Source organism: Callospermophilus lateralis, chromosome X, assembly GCF_048772815.1.
Source record: "Callospermophilus lateralis isolate mCalLat2 chromosome X, mCalLat2.hap1, whole genome shotgun sequence".
In the NCBI taxonomy this organism is placed as follows: domain Eukaryota; kingdom Metazoa; phylum Chordata; class Mammalia; order Rodentia; family Sciuridae; genus Callospermophilus; species Callospermophilus lateralis.
Genome location: NC_135325.1, coordinates 47678486 through 47696226, shown reverse-complemented (window position 1 = coordinate 47696226; position 17741 = coordinate 47678486). Strand labels below are relative to the sequence as shown.

Here is a 17741-nt window from a genome sequence, read left to right as displayed (position 1 = left end):
GTACCATTTAATTTTAAAGTAGTTGAGACATGGGGGTGGGGTTCTATATATCTTAAAGTGATTGATTTCTAATGTAATAAATCATGCAGGAAACAACAGTCTGCATGATTTCAAAATTCTAAAATTTCTCAAATCTTATTTTATGACAGAATATATTCTATCCTTATTAATTTTCTACTTGTCATTTTTGTGTATAGTTCTCTATAAATAACAAGTAGTTCAAGGGGGCTGATAGTGTTGTTAAGCTTTCTCTATCACTACTTCTTCCAGCAAAGTAAGAGGGCTTAAAATCTCCAAATATGATTATGGATTTGTCTTTCTAGTTTTATTAATTTTTACTTCATGTATTTTGAAATTTTGTTATTATGTACATACACACTTAGGATTGTTATACTTTCTTGAAGAAGTTATCCTATTATGGTTATGAAATGTTCCTCCTTATCTCTGAATATACTTTTTCTTTTTTTAATACTTTTTTTAGTTGTAGTTGGGCACAATATTTTTATTTTATTTATTTTACATGGTGCTGAGGATCGAACCCAGTGTCTCACACGTGCTAGGCAAGCACTCTACCACTCAGCCACAATGCCAGCCCCTGAAGATACTTTTTCTTGAAATTTATTTTATATTAATAGTTCTACTTCTGACTTCTTATGCTTATTTTCCTCTTCTTTTGCTTTTAACCTATTAGTGTACTGATATTTAAAGTGTGATATATTGTTTGCCTTTTACACATGTTTTACACATAGGTTTGATGATGTAATATTTTGTAAAATAGGTTGAATAAGTCCTGCTGTCAGGCTCAGGGAGAAGATTGTTGGAATGTTTTTCTTGCGATCATTCATTCTCTCATTTATCATGTGGCACACAGCAACAGATTTATTTTATTGTTAACATTTTTTATTTTGCAAATAAAAAATAATATATAAAGATACCTCTTAGAAAAGATAATTAAAATTTATAAACTTGTAGGAAGACTTGACAAAATAGATACAAATTACCTTATCAGATATAATACAGAGGATATCCTTATGGAATCTTCAATCATTATAAAAAGAATTATTTTATTTTTTATTAGAGCATTATAGTTACACACAGTAGTTGGGTTCATCTTGACAAATTCATACATTCTTGGAATTAAATTTCAGTTCATGTCCCCTCTTTTCTTCTCATCCTTCCTCCCTCCATTCACCTTTCTCTACTGATCTTCCTTTAGATCATCTATTTATTTCTTTTTTATTGGTTCTCTCCACTTATACATAAAGGTGAAATTACCTGTGGTATGTGCACATAGCATGATTTTTTAAAATCCATTTTGTGTTTTCTCCAGTTTCCCATCCCCTCCTTTCCCTCTCCATCTCCTTCTTATACTTTACTGATCTTCCCTATATCATTGATACCTGATCCTGCCCTCCAACTTTCCTTTATTTTGCTCTAGCTTCCACATATAAGACAAAATATTTGACCTTTGATTTTCTGAGATTCACTTATTCCACTTAGTAGGATGTTTTCCATTTTCATTCATTTACCAGAAAACGTCGTAATTTCATTATTTTAATTGGCTAAGTAAAACTCCATTATACATACATGCCACAATTTCTTAATCCATTCATCTACTGAGGGGCATCTGGGATGATTCCATACTTTGGCAATTATGAACTGTGCTGCTATAAACATTGAGGTGGCTGTACCACTTTAGTGTGCTTTTATTAGTTCTTTTGGAAAAAGAACATGGAGTGGGACAGGTGGATTATACACTGGTTTCCATTCCTAGTTTTGTTTGTTTGTTTGTTTTTTTAAGGGATCTACATAAAATATCTTAATTGATTTTGTTTTGATGGCCTGTCTATTGGTGATAAGGGTGTGTTGAAATCACCCAGTATTGTATTGGGGTCTATTTCAGATTTAATGCCAAGGAGTGCTTTTCTTGTTCCTGTTTTTAGAGGAAATGCATTCACTTTTTCTCTGTTCAGTATAATGTTGGCTTTGAGTTTGTACATATAGCCTTTACAATGTTGAAGTAAGTTCCTTGTATTGGTGACTTTGGTGGTATATTTAACATAAATGAGTGCTGCATTTTTCTTGCTATTCATTCCTAGTTTATTCCATTAAAATTCAGTAAGATGAACAGGATTATATAGACTCTTTTGTATTTGCTATAACTTACATTTCTACCTAGAATATAGTCTTTTTTGGAAAAGTTTCCGTGAGCTGCTGAGAAGGTAAATTTAGCTGTTTGAGGGTTAAATATTCTATAGATGTGTATTAGGTCTGTTATAATTTGTATGTGTGGTGTCCCCCAAAAGCTCATTATGAGACAATGAAAAACAGTTCAGAGGAAAAATGATTGAGTTGAGAGTGAATCCCTCTTGATAGGGATTAACTGAGTGGTAATTGAAGTGGTAAGGTATGGCTGGAGGAGGTGGGAATTAGGGCGTGGCTCTGGAATATAGATTTGTATTTGGAGAGTGCTCTCTCTCTGCTTCCAGATCATCGTGATGTGAGCTGCTTCCCTCTGCCACACTCTCCCACCATAAAGTTCAGCCTCACCTCGAGCCCTGAGAGGAATGGAGCTGGCCATCTATGGACCAAGATCTCTGAAACTGTGAGCCCTCAAATAAATTCCTCCCACTCTATGATTGTTCTGGTCAGGTCATTTACTCACAGCAGTGAAAAAGCGAAAACAAGGTCCATTTGATTTATAGTATTACTTAGGTTGGAAATATCTTTATTGATTTTGTTTTGATAACCTGTCTATTGGTCTATTTCAGATTTAATGACAAGGAGTATTTTTTATATATATTGGGAGTGCTGACATTTAGGGCATATATATTTACTATCATTATATCTTCTTTTTTTAAAAACTATTTTTTTTAATGTTGATGGATCTTTATTTTGTTCATTTATTTATATGTGGTGCTGAGAATCGAACCCAGTGCCTTGCACATGCTAGGCAGGCACTCTAACACTGAGCTACAACCCCAGCCCTAGAAACTAATTTTTATACCTTTATTTTATTTATTTGTATGTGGTGCTGAGGATTGAAATCAGTGCCTCGAACGTGCTGGGCAAGCACTCTACTGCTGAGCCACAACCCCAGCTCTCATTATATCTTCTTGTTGGAATTTTCCATTTACCAGGATGTAGTGGCCTTCTTTGTACCTTCCAAATAATTTTTGCTTGATATCTGCTTTGTCAGATATGAGAATATCTGGTTTTCAGATGCCTGCATGTTTGCAGACTCTTTTTGTATAGAATATTTTTTTCCATTCGTTTACCTTCAGCTGTGTCTTTGCCTATGAAATGAGTCTCTTGGCTGAGGTTGTAGCTCAATAGTAGAGCACTTGCCTAGAATGTGTGAAGCACTGGGTTTGATTCTCAGCATCACATATAAATAAAAGTCCATCAACAACAACAACAACAAATACACACACACACACACACACACACACACACACATATATTTAAAGAAAAGAAAGAAACGAGTCTCTTGCAAACAGCATATAGTTGTATCTTGTTTTTGATCCATTCTGCTAATCTATGTCTTTTAATTGGGGAGTTGAGACCATTTACATTCAGTGTTAGTCTGGATGTTAGTGGTTTTCTGCCATTCTGATTCTTTGCTATATTTAATTGTCTTGATTCTCATTGAGATGATTACTCTTCTACTAATCTTCTTTGGGAACTTTAAGATTTGTTTTTGGGTTCCTCTGGGAGCAGTTTTTTTTTTCTCTCTTTTGTGGTGCTGGGGATTGAACTCACGGCCTTGTACATGCAAGGCAAGTGCTCTACCAACTGAGCTATATCCCCAGTCCTGTGAGCTGTTTATATTTAAATATTCTTTATACTGCTAGCTTGGTGGTCATAAATTTGAAATTTCAGCTTATTGTTGTCATGGGAAGTTTTTATTTCCCCCTGAAATTTGAAAGAAAGCTTTGGTGAGTACAGCAATCTTAGTTGGCAATTACTTTCTTTTAGAGCTTGCAATATCTCATCCCAGGCTCTCCTTCATTTTAGCGTCTGAATTGGGAAGTCGTAAGTGAGATTCACTGGTTGCTTTTAAATGTGACCTGATATTTCCCTCCTGTCCCTTTTAATAGTTTTTCCTAACTTTCTATGTTTGGCATTTTGATTATGATGTGTCTTGGAGAGCTTCTCGTCTGATTTGGTCTATTTAGGATCTTGTATACCTCCAGTACATTGATGTCTATCTCATTTCTGATACTGGAAAAGTTTTCTTTTACTCTAACATTAAAAATGTTCTTGATGTTGTTATTGATTTTAGCTTACATCCAAATTATTCTCAAGTTGGGTCTCTTGATGTTATCACAGAATTCTTGTATATTTTGGTCAGTTTCTATTAATTTTTCCCTTTATTGCATACTATGTGTTCAACTTCGTGTACCCTGACTTCAAGGCCTGAAGTTCTATATTCTATGCAGTGTAATCTGTTGGTGATGATTACAAGTGAGTTTTTAATTTGATTGTGTTTTTCATTTCCAGGAATTCTGATTGGTTTCTCTTTAATATTTCTATTTCTTTACTGAAATGGTCTTTCATTTCCTGCATTGCTTTCTTAATTAATTCATTAGCTCTTCTTTTATTTCACTAAACATTTTTGAAGTTTTTTTAAAGTTAATTTTATGTTTTATTTTTATATGGTGTGGGGGATCGAACCCAGCGCCTTGCTGCGCAAGCACTCTACCACTGAGCCCCAGCCCCAGCCCAATTTCACTGAACATTTTAATAATCAGTTTTTGCTGGGCACAATAGAGCATGCCTATAATCCAATTGGCTCAGGAAACTGAGGCAGGATGGACATAAGTTCAAAGCCAGACTCAGCAACTTAGCAAAGTCCTAAGCAATTTAGTAAGACCATGTCTCAAAATGAAAAGTAAAAAAGGGCTAGGGTTGTATCCAGGGATCACTGGGATCAATCCCTGGTACCAACAACAACAAAAAATCCGTTTTTAAATAACCTCTCTCTGGAATTTTATCCCTTTCATATCTGGGATCCTTTGTTAGGGGATTATAAATTTGGGAGTGGGGTGAAATTTGTTTGCCTGTTTTCTCAAGTCCTGAACTTGTGCATCAATTGAAATGGATTCCCCTTTCTCTTTTATATGTATGTCCTTTTGTGTGTAGTTACAGTCTCTTCTGGGATCTCTTTCAATTTTTGATATATGAGTAGATGTAAAGGGGTGGAACGCGAGTCTCCCTCTGGTTGTTCCTCCTTGGGGCCTGGTTATTAGTTTGGGAGTTTTATCTCCCCAATTCTTTGAGTTGAAGTAATGTCAGGGCTCAGGTGGGTCTAGATCATGTGTGCAGTGAGAATCACTTTTGCTTGGCTGAGTTGTGAGGATTTCTCGGCATCAGGATCACAACTCTGTGATCTCAAAGTGTCCCAATCACTTTCAAGCCCCTTTTAGGGGAAAGGGGGAGCCAGGGACAGGCCTAATGTCAGCAACAGATGTACAGCACTAATATAAATATTCAGTGTCTACTTTGAAATCTATAATACTAATTGCCATCTATATAGGAATGATGGGATTAGCATTTAACATCAGTACCAACTATAAATAACTGTGAATTAGATTGGACATTTAACAGTAGGTGTCTACTATGTCATCCACTGTATTTATAATCACAACATAAATGGAGTAGGAAATACATAAACTGCATAATTCTGTTATTTAGTGGGATTTCGGCTCTGTTTTTTTCTTTTTTGGTATGAGGGGTTGAACTCAGGGGCACCCAACCACTGAGACACATCCCCAGCCCTATTTTGTCCTTTATTTAGAGGCAGGGTCTCAGTGAGTTGCTTAGGGCCTCCTTTTTTTTTTTTTTTTTTTTTTGGTGCTGGGGATTGAACCCAGGGCCTTATGCATGCAAGGCAAGCACTCTACCAACTGAACTATATCCCCAGCCCTACTTAGGGCCTCACTAAGTTGCTAAGACTGGCTTTGAACTGGTGATCCTCCTGCCTCAGCTGCCTCAGCTGCCTCAGCTGCCTCAGCTGCCTCAGCTGCCTCAGCTGCCTCAGCTGCCTCAGCTGCCTCAGCTGCCTCAGCTGCCTCAGCTGCCTCAGCTGCCTCAGCTGCCTCAGCTGCCTCAGCTGCCTCAGCTGCCTCAGCTGCCTCAGCTGCCTCAGCCTCCTGAGCTGCTGGGATTACAGGCGTGCACCACCACACCCAGTGATTTCTACTTTTTAAGTAAGAGAAAATCAGGAAGATGAAAGAAAGTTTGAGATACTTAAGAAATTGTTCATAGGAGAGGCAGGAGATACCAGATGTCAACTGTAAAGAGGGATAAAAATTAACTACAACTAAAGAATGAAGGAAAGAAAGCAAGAAGGAACAAGAAAATCTGCCTATTAGAGAAAAAAGTAAAAAAATGGGAGATAGGAGGGATAGGAACCAAGGTATGAACCTACAAATGTAAGATCAAAACAACTCAAACTCTCATATAATTATACCCCATTGATTCAAATAAGACTAAATTATATACAAATGCTATTAATGTGAAGGTAAAAATTATATGAATATATACTTATTTTTTCAAGCCTATTTTCTCAGTATTTTTCAGTGAGAACACACATATACACATACAAAAAATCATGTATGATCAAAAAAAGTAAAAAATAATACACTGATGAAATTATGCTTGAAAAAATTTAGGTTAAAATTTAAAAAGAGAATTAAAAATTTAAAAATGTGAATATAGATAAGAAAGAAAGATAAAAGAAAAAACAGAAATATCTTGGTAAGAAATAAAGGGCCTGTTTCTGTTTTGGTGGTCAAAATTATTGGCAGGAGTGGATTTTCATTCTCTATGTTTATTTTTGGCTTTGTAACCATTGGATCAAGAGCTGGGGGTTATTAAATCACATGTCTTTGTGTTCCTCACCTAGCTGCTAGCCAAGTGTAGTAGCACTCAGCTTCCAATCTCCCAGTACAGAATAGGATAGACTGTGTAATATTGGTGAATTGTGTAATACCGTAGTGGGGGTAAAGCAGAGTTCTAAATATGACATTGCAGTATTTGGGGTTTAATGTTGGGTGAATTTTGGAACTCTGTTAGTAGATATTTGGGATTTGGTTCACACCCCCTATTACTAGAGAAATGCCAGACTCTGCTGGATGTCTAGATCACTGAGGCCTCTGGTAAAATCCACTTTTCCGGTACAGGGACTAGCTTTCCACAGGTTTTACCTTGGCCACTCTGAATGTGAATTACCGCATATATGCCCTGGAATGCAAACACTCCTGGGTGACTGCTATAAGGTGGATTCCCAATAGCTCTTATGGAGTGCCTGCCACAAAGATTTAGTGTTCTCCTTTTTGTATTTGGAGCTTGTATAATGTTTTGTGGCTATTTCAGTCACTCTGAATCAGGCACCCTCTGCAGGTGGTAAAATGCTACTGCTGGCAACTTCCTTTATGTCAATCATCCTGATTTGTCTCTGCTGGCTGCCCCAGTGTTTACAGATAGTTCCCAGGCTGCACCTGCCAGGAATCTCAGTTCAAAATCCCTGCTCCAGGAATCTGAGCAATTTGGGGTCGGTTTCATTCAACTCGTTTCCCCACTGACTCTGTGTTCATTAAAATCAGCCTCCCGGGCTGAGGTTGTACCTCAGTGGTAGAGCACTTGCCTAGCATGTGTGAGGTACTGGGTTGGATCCTCAGCACCACATAATTTTATTTATTTAATTTATTATATTTAAGGTATTGTATCCGTCTACAACTAAAAATATATATATTTATGTGTATGAAAAATCAGCCTCTCTCTCTAATCCACAAGTTCCCCGAAGTTAAAAAAAAAAAAAAAAATTGTTTATAAATTCTCTGCCTGTGCTTCTCCCCTTGCCTCAGTGGCTACCACAGCTACCAGCCATGCTCTCTCATCTATAACATATATTCTTTTTTTCGGGGGGCAGAGGCGATACCAGGAATTGAACTCAGGGGCACTCTACCACTGAGCCACATCCCACCCTATTTTGTATTTTATTTAGAGACAGGATCTCACTAAGTTGCTTAGCACCTCACAGTTGCTGAGGCTGGCTTTGAACTCATGATCCTCCTGCCTCAGCCTCCCGAGCCACTAGGATTACAGGTGTGTGCCACCGTGCCTGGCTTTCAAAGAGAATTATTTTATGAATAATTATACATTCAAAATTTGATAATTTAAAATTTGATATACTATCAAACTTGATCAGTTCAAAGAGCTAAGGTAAACCAGGTGCAGTGGTACGTGCCCGCAATCCTAGAGACTCGGGAGACTAAGGCAGGGATATTTCGAGTACAAAGTCAGCCTCAGCAACTTAGTGAGGTCCTGTGCAACATAGTAAACCTTGTCTCAAAATAAAATGTAAAAAGAGCTAGGGATGTAGCTCAGTGGCAAAGCCCTCTGGGTTAAATCCCCAATACTCAAAAAAAAAAAAAAAAAGAAGTAAGGGAAACCATGTTTAATGAACTAAAGGAAAGTATGAAAACCATGTGTAATTAAATAGAGAAAATTTTCTATAATTTAAAGTACAGTAAACGAAATGAAAAATACACTAGAGGAGCTCTACAGCTGACTCAAACAACTATAATGTGGATGTATCTTGAAACCCTTATGCTAAGTGAAAGAAGCCAAACAAAAGTTCACGTATTATAAAGTTTCATTTATTACCTGCATATAATGACATACACCTGTAATCCCAGCTACTCAGGAGTCTGAGGCAGGAAGATCCAAGTTCCAAGGCCAGCCTCTACAACTTAGTGAGACCTGGCTTCAAATTGTTATGGTTTACGGGGCTGGGGATGTGGCTCAAGCGGTAGCACGCTCGCCTGGGTTCGATCCTCAGCACCACATACAACAAAGATGTTGTGTCCGCCGATAACTAAATAATAAAAAAATAAAATTCTCTCTCTCTCTCTTTTAAAAAAAAAAAAAATTGTTATGGTTTAAAAAAGAGATGTCCCCCAAAAGCTCATGTGTGAGATAATACAAGAAAGTTTAGAGGTGAAATGATTGGGTGAGGAGAACCTTAACCTAATTAGTGTATTAACCCATTTAAATTGATTAACTGGGTGGTGTCTATAAATACATAAGGTGTCAGTGGAGGAGGTAGGTTACTGAGGGCATGCCTTTAGGGTACACATTTTGTTCCTGGTGAGAGAAGTGCTGTTTACAGGTGGCTAGGGCCTAGGCTGCTTTCCTCTGCCACACCTTTCCACCATGTTGTTCTGTCTCACCTTGGGGCCAGCACAATGGATTCAATGAATTCAGCCATGAATGGACTGAGACCTCTGAAACCTTGAACCCCAAATAAACTTTTCCCTCCTCTAAAATCGTTCTTGTCAGGACTTTTGTTCACAGCAATGAAAAAGCTAACTAGAACACAAATTTGAAGGAAAAAAAAAAAAGTAACAGAAGAACTAAGAAACTTGCCTTTTGAATATAAGAGGCAGAGCTTAAAATGTGCATTTTGACATAAAGGCATGAAAAGTGTCTTCTTACCTTAAATGTGAATTCATTCAAGTTCCCACTGATTTGAGACTTGAGTGAGGTCCCACAACATTTGGTTGGTCCAGAGATAGAGGTCATCGCAGAAGAAGGGATGTCTCTGAAAAAGGGTTCCCAGAGAGAAGGGGTAACCTGACGCAGGACCACCAAGGTTCTTGGCATATGAGACAGAAAAAAAATTTCAGCACACACCAGTCTAAGGCATAGATAGAGAATTATTTAGGAAAGTAGATATATATTCAATGGAGAATGGGGACAGTCTCAAGATAATGCTACCTTTGGAGTAAAGCAAGGAATACACATTCAAGTGAGAATGCTGGCTATCTCCAATGGGAGAGACAGCAACCCATTGGTGTAGGGAATTAATATTAATAGAGGGACAGATGCTAGGGACTGAACTAGAGGTAGAGCTAGGATGGAGTTACATAATTCCATGCCAGTTTTCCCTGCACCTGCACCTGCCCACTGCCTTTATGATACAAAGGCAGGGTCAAGGGTACTTCCTTTTAAATTCAGCATTTCTCCCTTTATTCTCAAACACCCATCTCAAGATGAAAAGGGTATGAGGAAGGGAAAGAGGTCTTTTTCCCCTAATAGTCTCTGGGGTTCAAAAATCCTGTAGTCATTGAACTTCAGATTCCATTACAGTATTGCCCTAGCCAGGAGACTTTCAATTGTCAGTGGGCAAGACCTATCTGCCAAAAAGACTGAAAAGAAAGCCTCAGTTTCTTACCTCTAGGGTCTGGAGTATCTGAGTCTCAATCAAGAGTTTCAGTCCCAGCAGAGTATCTCCAGCCAGAGACTTTCAGTTGTCTTAAAATATCCTTCCAGTCACCACGAATCCAAGGCCTACAATAAAGATCTAGAAAAGTAAATATCAATCTGAGTCACAGCACCAAAATGGTAAAGGAAACTGTGTTGTAATTTTGGCTCTGGTGCTATTGCATAAAAAACTTTCAGGCAACACATAAGACATAATAAAAGTATACCAAAGATCATTAGAAAGGAAAAAAACAGACACTCTCAAGGGTGAAAGTGGGTTCTCTCAAAGAAGACAGTGATTACATGCCACTTTCCTAGTTTTATTGGGGGCCTTAGGGAAGTTTCTAAAGTGTACCCCCAGGAACCACCTCTCAATTTGCAACTGACAATACGATCACATTAGATTAATTCCCTACTGCTATTTTACAGTTGGTGGTCTTTGCTTTTAATTATCCTGTCTTCCTGAGTCCTGGAATCTCTGATCAGTGTATAGCTGTAAAGTCCCAGCTTTACAGTAACTTGTGTTGTTCTTATTGGCAGGGAGGCCCTGACAATAGCTCTGCAGGTTACTGGGTGAGAAATGCAGCATAGCCTACTGATTAAAGCCAATAAGCTAAGTTAGGTAAATTGCTTCCCCCCCCCCCCCCCCCCGCCCCAAAGACAGCATATGGGGGGGGGGGGTAACAGTATTCCCCTCCTTTTTCCTATTACTCATGTCTGTCTGCTACCTAATAGGTGAAGATGTACTATATGGTGGGCCCATTCCAAACTCATACAGAATTAAAATTCCACTGGCTTTCCCCTAATACCATTGGGGAATATGTGACACACTACTTCTCCCATGACAGCCACGCAAAGTTCCATACTAACTTAATATGGAAGGAGAAAATCCCAGGGCTCATAGGGAAAGGAGTCCAGAAGGGAAATGTATTAGTTAGTTTTTGTGTGATTGTGACCAAAATACCCAACAAAAACAACTTACAGCAGGGAAAGTTTATACAGCGATCATGTTTTAAGAGCTCGCAGTCCATAAACAGCCAAATCCATTGCTCTGAACCTCAGGTGAGGCAGCATATTGGGGGTAAGGGCCCAGTGGAGGAAAGTTGCTCAGCTCAAAGCACCATCGGGAAACTGGGTGAAGCTAGGAGCACCTGGATGGAATAAAGCAACAAGCATATCTATATTTTGCGGTAAGTTTCTGTTGGTAAAACACAAAACAAACAAAAAGGAAAACAGAAAAAGCCTTTCCACTCATCAAAGCCAGGCTGGATCATTCCTAAAGTCTTCAACAATCATTTCTGGAAGTCCAACCTTACCACTTAGTCTAAACGGACATACATTCACCACATTTCTTTGTCATGTCACCCCTTTTTATTATCCCTGGAGAGCTAATGCGCATGCTCAACTAGAACGAAAGCGTCCATCTCTGCACTACTCCACAATATGACCCTTGGGGCATAGGTCTAAGGTCCAACACCCCCCACCTCCGGCCCCGTTCGCTCTCATTCCTCACAGTAATTCCGGTACCCCGAGGAACAGAAGAAGCCGTTCACGAAATAAGCTCAGGCGGCGAGTTCAAAGGACCACGCCGAATACCGCACAACACTAACAAAACACATCCACACTGCCCAGCAGCCTGGGACCTCCTGAGACCGGAACCGCTGCCTTTGAACAGCCGGAACTTCCTGCCGCTGTTATTATGGCTTCCGGGTCGGACTTTAGGAGAGCGCTCCCTCAATAGCAAATAGACTTCCGGGAACCGCTACTGGCTATGTGAAGGGGCAACTGGTCAGACCGCAATTGCTTGATCCTTACCATTTATCTTGCCGCAGTACTTCATTGGGTTACTTTGGCTCTAAAGAGCAGAAATCGTGTGGAAAGGGTACATAATCACGGACTTTTGTCGTCGTTCAGTTAAACGTTGACCGTTAGGTGGCAGTAAGAGACCAATGACTAGCGCCGCTCCGTTCCTACCCCGCCCTTCGTGTTTCAAAAAAAAGGGATTCTTTGCACAAAGTTCTTTATTTAAAGAGGCTCAGTTTTTCCATCACAGATTTCTGATTCCCACTTTTAACTCCAATCTCTAGGCCAATCCAATGGACACAAAGGGGACATTAAAAAAAATTCTCCATGTAAGTATCTTTAATTACAAACCTGCTTGTACTTTGTCGCATGTGCAATTTTTTTTAAGCCAAACGCCAAGTCTCCTCTAAAGTTTATTTTAATTCGTTTTGTTATTCATTAAGTGAATCTCATGATGCTGAACGTTTAAGTGTTCATTCAGCACTCAGAAAATATGAATAAGAAGGGAAATTTCGCCCCAACACCCTTCAGCAAAAAGTACCAATCCTACTTCCGTGTAGATATTGCCTTTCACAAACTGGTAGCATAACCATTGAGTATTATTTACATTCGAAGTTGGAATTCTTGCCCAGATCTCCAGGTGTTTCTTGAGGTACATTCTACTTAGAGTCACAGCTCTTAGGGGCTTGCCTTAAAAATTTATTAATAGTTTGGGGTACTGGCAAGGGAGTAAGACTTGTTGAAAATAGGTTGTGAAATAATGAAACAGAAAAACAAAGCCTTATGCTCATGGATCTTTTTATTATCCCCTTTCTTAAAATGGAGAACTATAAGAAAATGCTTTGAAATGGGAAAATTGGCCAATATCTGGTTTACGTCCACGTTGACAGGATACAATAAGATGCATATATCATGAGGTTTGCTGACAATGACTCCTTGACCACACTTTGCTCCAGGTTCCCTGAGTGCTTCTATATTAGGCCTGCAACTTGGTCTGCCTTTTGCATAAATCAAAGTAATAAGTTTTGAGAAAATCACCCTGCAGGAGAGCAATCTATACCTTGCCAGTTACTCCATGATGTATAGAAAAGTAGTTTTCAGGCTCTGCTTAACCCTGAATACCCTTTTGTGAAGGAGTATTTTACCACAAATCACACAAATCTTTATCTGAGCCCAAATGCCAAGGTAAAATGACTCTATTGTTTGTACAAGTAAACAACCACCATTTGCCTGGCACAACCATAAGGCACTTATTCATGCTAATTCATCAAACTAAATCAGGAACATTTTGATACCTGAACCTCCCAAATGATCTGAGAAACACCAGACACGGAGGCTCATCAACCTAATCAGATACAACTCCCTTTGCGAAGACTCATAAATAGGAGGAATTCCTCAAAGACTGGACTTGGCAACACTCTGACCCTGTGACCTGGTCACTCTCAGAGGACTTATCCAGGAAAATTAGTACAGTGAAGAACCTCTACTTCTCTCCCACCAGCTTCAGCATAATGCAGTTTCTCCTGTCCATGAAGAGAACCCACAGCCCACTTCAAATTGATTCCTCAAGCTGACACTCCAAAGCTGCCTTTTTCAACGTCCTCTGCCTTCACAACTCTGTGAAACTGGTTCCTTAAAATCTTTATCTGAGGGGCTGGGGCTGGGGCTGTGGCTCAGCAGTAGAGCGCTCACCTAGCAGTGCCAGGATGGGTTCGATCCTCAGCACAACATAAAAATTAATTTTTAAAAAAAGTAAAGGTATTGTGTCCAACTACAATTTAAAAATATTTTTTAAAAAATCTTTATCTGAACTGGATATGGTGGCGCACATCTATAATCCCACCCCCTTGGGAGGCTGAAGCAGGAGAATCAGGAGTTCAAAGCCAGCCTCAGTAATTTAGCAAGGTGCTAGGCAACTCAGTGAGACCCTGTCTCTAAATAAAATACAAAAATTGGCTGGTGATGTGGCTCAGTGGTCCAGTGCCCCTGAGTTCAATCTCTGTACCAAAAAAAAAAAATTTTATCTGAGCACCTACCATAACTCTTTGACTTTTCACTTTCCCATGTGCTCTCTGCTTGTATCCTTAGCAAAACATCCTGTAACCTGTAGCCTCCTTAACCCCTTTTTTGTCCCTTTGTGACATATTTGTATGTGTGTGTATACTTGTGTGAAGTATGATGTGTGAATTGAGAGTTATAGTAAGATTGGAATGAAATAAAAGAACTTTTGATTGCTCGGCTTATGACTATCAGGTGAACCAGAAGTAATCGATGAATTTTTTGGTACCAGTGAAAGTGGTGTAGCTTGTCAATTTCAATAAATTCTGGCATTTTGTAAAGACACAAATGTGTTTGGTTTATGTTTGATACCAAAAGCTCGCTCCTTCTCCCCGATGCCAATTCATGCCAATTTAATAATGAGGATACAGTTTTGAGAAAAAGGAAAAAGAAGGCTTATTGCTTTGCTAGCAAACGAAAAACACAGGGGAATCTAGTCCCAGAGGCTGTGGTTCTTCCCATCAGGGAAAACAGAGGGCTCTCAAATACTTATTGTTGTTTTACATAACATTTTTGAAATGACAAAATTATGATGGAGATGTGGAAGATATTTGTGATTGCCAGGTGTTATGGACAGGGTCTTGGGGTAGAAGAAGGTTGAGGTGAATATGGTAATGAAAGAACAACATTCAAGTAAACTTTGTGGTGATGTAACTGTTTTGTACACCTACTGTGGTGTTGGTGGACTAGCAAACCTACACATGTGATAAAATTACATAGAACTAAACACACACACACATACACAAATGAGTACACATGTAACTAGGGAAATATGAATCATATTTATAAATGAATATCAATTTTCTTCTTATAATATTGGACTATATACATTTGGAAGACGTTATCATTTGGCAAAATCAGATAAAGAATCATGTGCTTATACAACTGCATGAGAATCTACAATTATCTCAAAATTTAACTTTTTAAATTAAAACAACTTAGACAAAATGTATGAAAATTATGTATAACTTAAGGTTTGAAGAGACTCAACCAAATCAAGGGATCAAGTCACAATTCAACTACATGAAATTAGTAATAACTATAGATGGCAAAATTAGCATAGATGGGCATGGTGGCACATGCCTGCAATCCCAGTAACTTGAGAGGCTGAGATAAAAGGATCATATGTTTGAGGACAGCCTTAGCAACTTAGTAATAAGTTGTCTCAAAATTTTAAAAAATGAAAAATAAAAAGTAAAAAGAACTAGGGATGTAGCTCAGTGGTACAGTGCTTATTTAGCCTATGCTAGACCCTGGGATCAATCCCCAGTAAAATACACACATACATATACACACAAGAATGAGCATGGGCTGGGGATTCAGCAGAGGAACATTTGCCTAGCATGTGTGAGACCCTGGTTTTGATACCCAGTATGCCAGTACAAAGGAGGAGGAGGAGGAGGAGGAGGAGGAGGAGGAGGAGGAGGAGGAAGAGAAGGAGAAAGAGAAATAGGAGGAGGGGGGAGAGGAGGAAGAAGAACAAAACTAAATAAGAATAACAACAACCAAAGGTGAGCACTTAATTTGGAGAATCAAGAGAGCAAAGCAAGTTGCAGGTACAGTCCAGGTTGTAACATTGGTTATTTGGGATTTCCTAAAGACAGGAACAACAGTATAAAATATTTGTAATCTCTTGACTCATAGACCAAATGGGAATATTTGTGTATAAGACAGGTCTGGTTTACACTTGGTTTAGCAGCATATGATCATATTCCTAATCTCCTAGAAAATGATCCTCATACTCTAGTAATATATTTTTTATAAGATATGCTATTCTGCTGATGTTGGACCTCCTGTGTAATATCTTGAGGTCTTGTCACTGTAACAAGACACCTGAGGGAATCAACTTAAAAGGAGGAAAATTTTACTTTGGCTCATGGTTTCAGAGGTTTCAGTCCATGGTTGATTTGTTCCATTGCTTTGGGCTTGGACTGGCACAGTTCCTCATGACTGGAGCTTGTGGTGGAGAAGGCCTGTTCACCTCATTGTAACCAGGAAGAAAACATACAGGAAAGGGCCAGGTCCCCAAATCCCCTTCAAGTACATGCCCTCAAGGGCCTAACTTCCTTTCCACCAATTAAAAGTTCCATCACCTCAGGGAGGGGAATAAGCATTAACATATGTGTCTGTGAGGAATCTTTAAGAGCCAAACCATAGCAACTGGGATAATTCACTTACTATAGGAGTATGACCCTGGGCTAGATACTTAACCTCTCCCTTACGTGGAAAATGGGTCAATAGCAGTACCCATCTCACAGGGTTGTTCTGAGACTTAATACCTATAACATATTTAGAATTGTGCTTGGCTCAAAGAATTAAGTAAGGGTTAATACTGGTTGTCAATATATCCATCTAAACTATTAAAATGAATTTATTACTCAGTCTCTTTGTATCAAGTCTCTTCTCCTTTAGTTTACTGTCATACCTTGTAGGTCTGTAATGAAAAAAAATATCATTAGGGAGAAGAAATCCCTAGGATAAAGTACTTCTTGGTTACTTCTCTTTGTCTGATTGTCTATTTTTTTTTTATTTTTATTTTTTTTATTTTTTTTGTGATGGGGATTGAACCCAGGGTCTCCTACATGCCAGGAAAGCACTCTAGCAACTGAGCTATATCCCCAGCCCTGTCTTATTGCCTATTTAACTGATACCTTTTCTTTTTTGTACCGGGGATTGAACCCAGGAATGCTTAGCAACTGAGTCACATTCCCAGCCCTTTTTATTTGAGACAGTGTCTCACTAAGTTTCTTAGGGCCCAAATTGATGAGGCTGGCTTTGGACTTGCAATCCTCCTGCTTCAGCCTCTGCAGCTGCTGGGATTACAGGCGTGTGCCACTACATCCAGCTATGCCCTTTCATTTCTATTTCCTGCTTTGAGGACTGTTTTAATGGGGGTTATAATGCATATTGCATTAACAGGAGAAAGAAAATCTTGCTCCACAGATTCCTGGAGCAAGGAATCTAGCTCCAGTTCAACAAATATACAGATAAGAAGAAAAATAGCTCAAGGGCTAGGGATATAAATCAGTTGGTAGAGTGTTTAACTTGCAAGCACCACGGGAAAAAAAAAAAAAAGATAACTCAGATGGTCTATAAAATAGGTTTCTGAAGCAGAGAGGAAATTGGGGATTTAGGAAAGCCCAGCAGAAATGAATTCTACAGCTTTAAAACTTTTCCTCATGCTCCTGATCTCCTAGGCAACCATGAACGTCACCCTCTTGGGAGATATAATTAAATTATCAGGTGGTTTCAGGAATAAAACTGGGAAAAGTTCCTGTGTTTTATGTCGGACTCTTTTTTGGAAGATCTAGGTAGGCAACATTACTTCCTGAATATGTGCAGGGATTAAAGCCCCTGCCCCCTTATTCATCTTAACTTTGCCCTTTACCCATGTCCTGAAGGTTGAGGGACTCATGTTAGGAGAGAGAAGAAATCAGTTTCTTAGCCTTTAAAAAATTTTTAAACTGTTTTCCGCAGATGGCTGAAATATTCTAGAAGTGAAGGGCCTATTCTTTGTCTTGGCCAGGGTAAACTATTGCCTTTGTAGTATGATTCTATTACTATTTAATTAGTCTTTTTAAAAATTACTTTGGAGATTAAACATTTGC

General features: G+C 38.8%; 1 long non-coding RNA gene across 9 annotated transcripts in view; it reads right to left on the bottom strand.

Moving 5' to 3' along the window:
* LOC143638457 (uncharacterized) overlaps window positions 1–11925 on the bottom strand; it is an 83413-nt gene extending 71488 nt beyond the window's left edge. For 6 of the 9 annotated variants that reach the window (XR_013154619.1, XR_013154618.1, XR_013154616.1 and 3 more), the window contains exons 1-4: window positions 11786–11925; window positions 11255–11423; window positions 10244–10372; window positions 9505–9610 (exon numbers count right to left, since the gene is read on the bottom strand). This is a non-coding gene — a long non-coding RNA (uncharacterized LOC143638457). Of the gene's footprint in view, window positions 1–9504; window positions 9665–10243; window positions 10373–11254; window positions 11424–11785 lie in introns of all 9 variants that reach the window. The other 3 variants (XR_013154613.1, XR_013154614.1, XR_013154615.1) reach the window with 3 other exon arrangements.
* Window positions 11926–17741: the final 5816 nt, after the last annotated feature.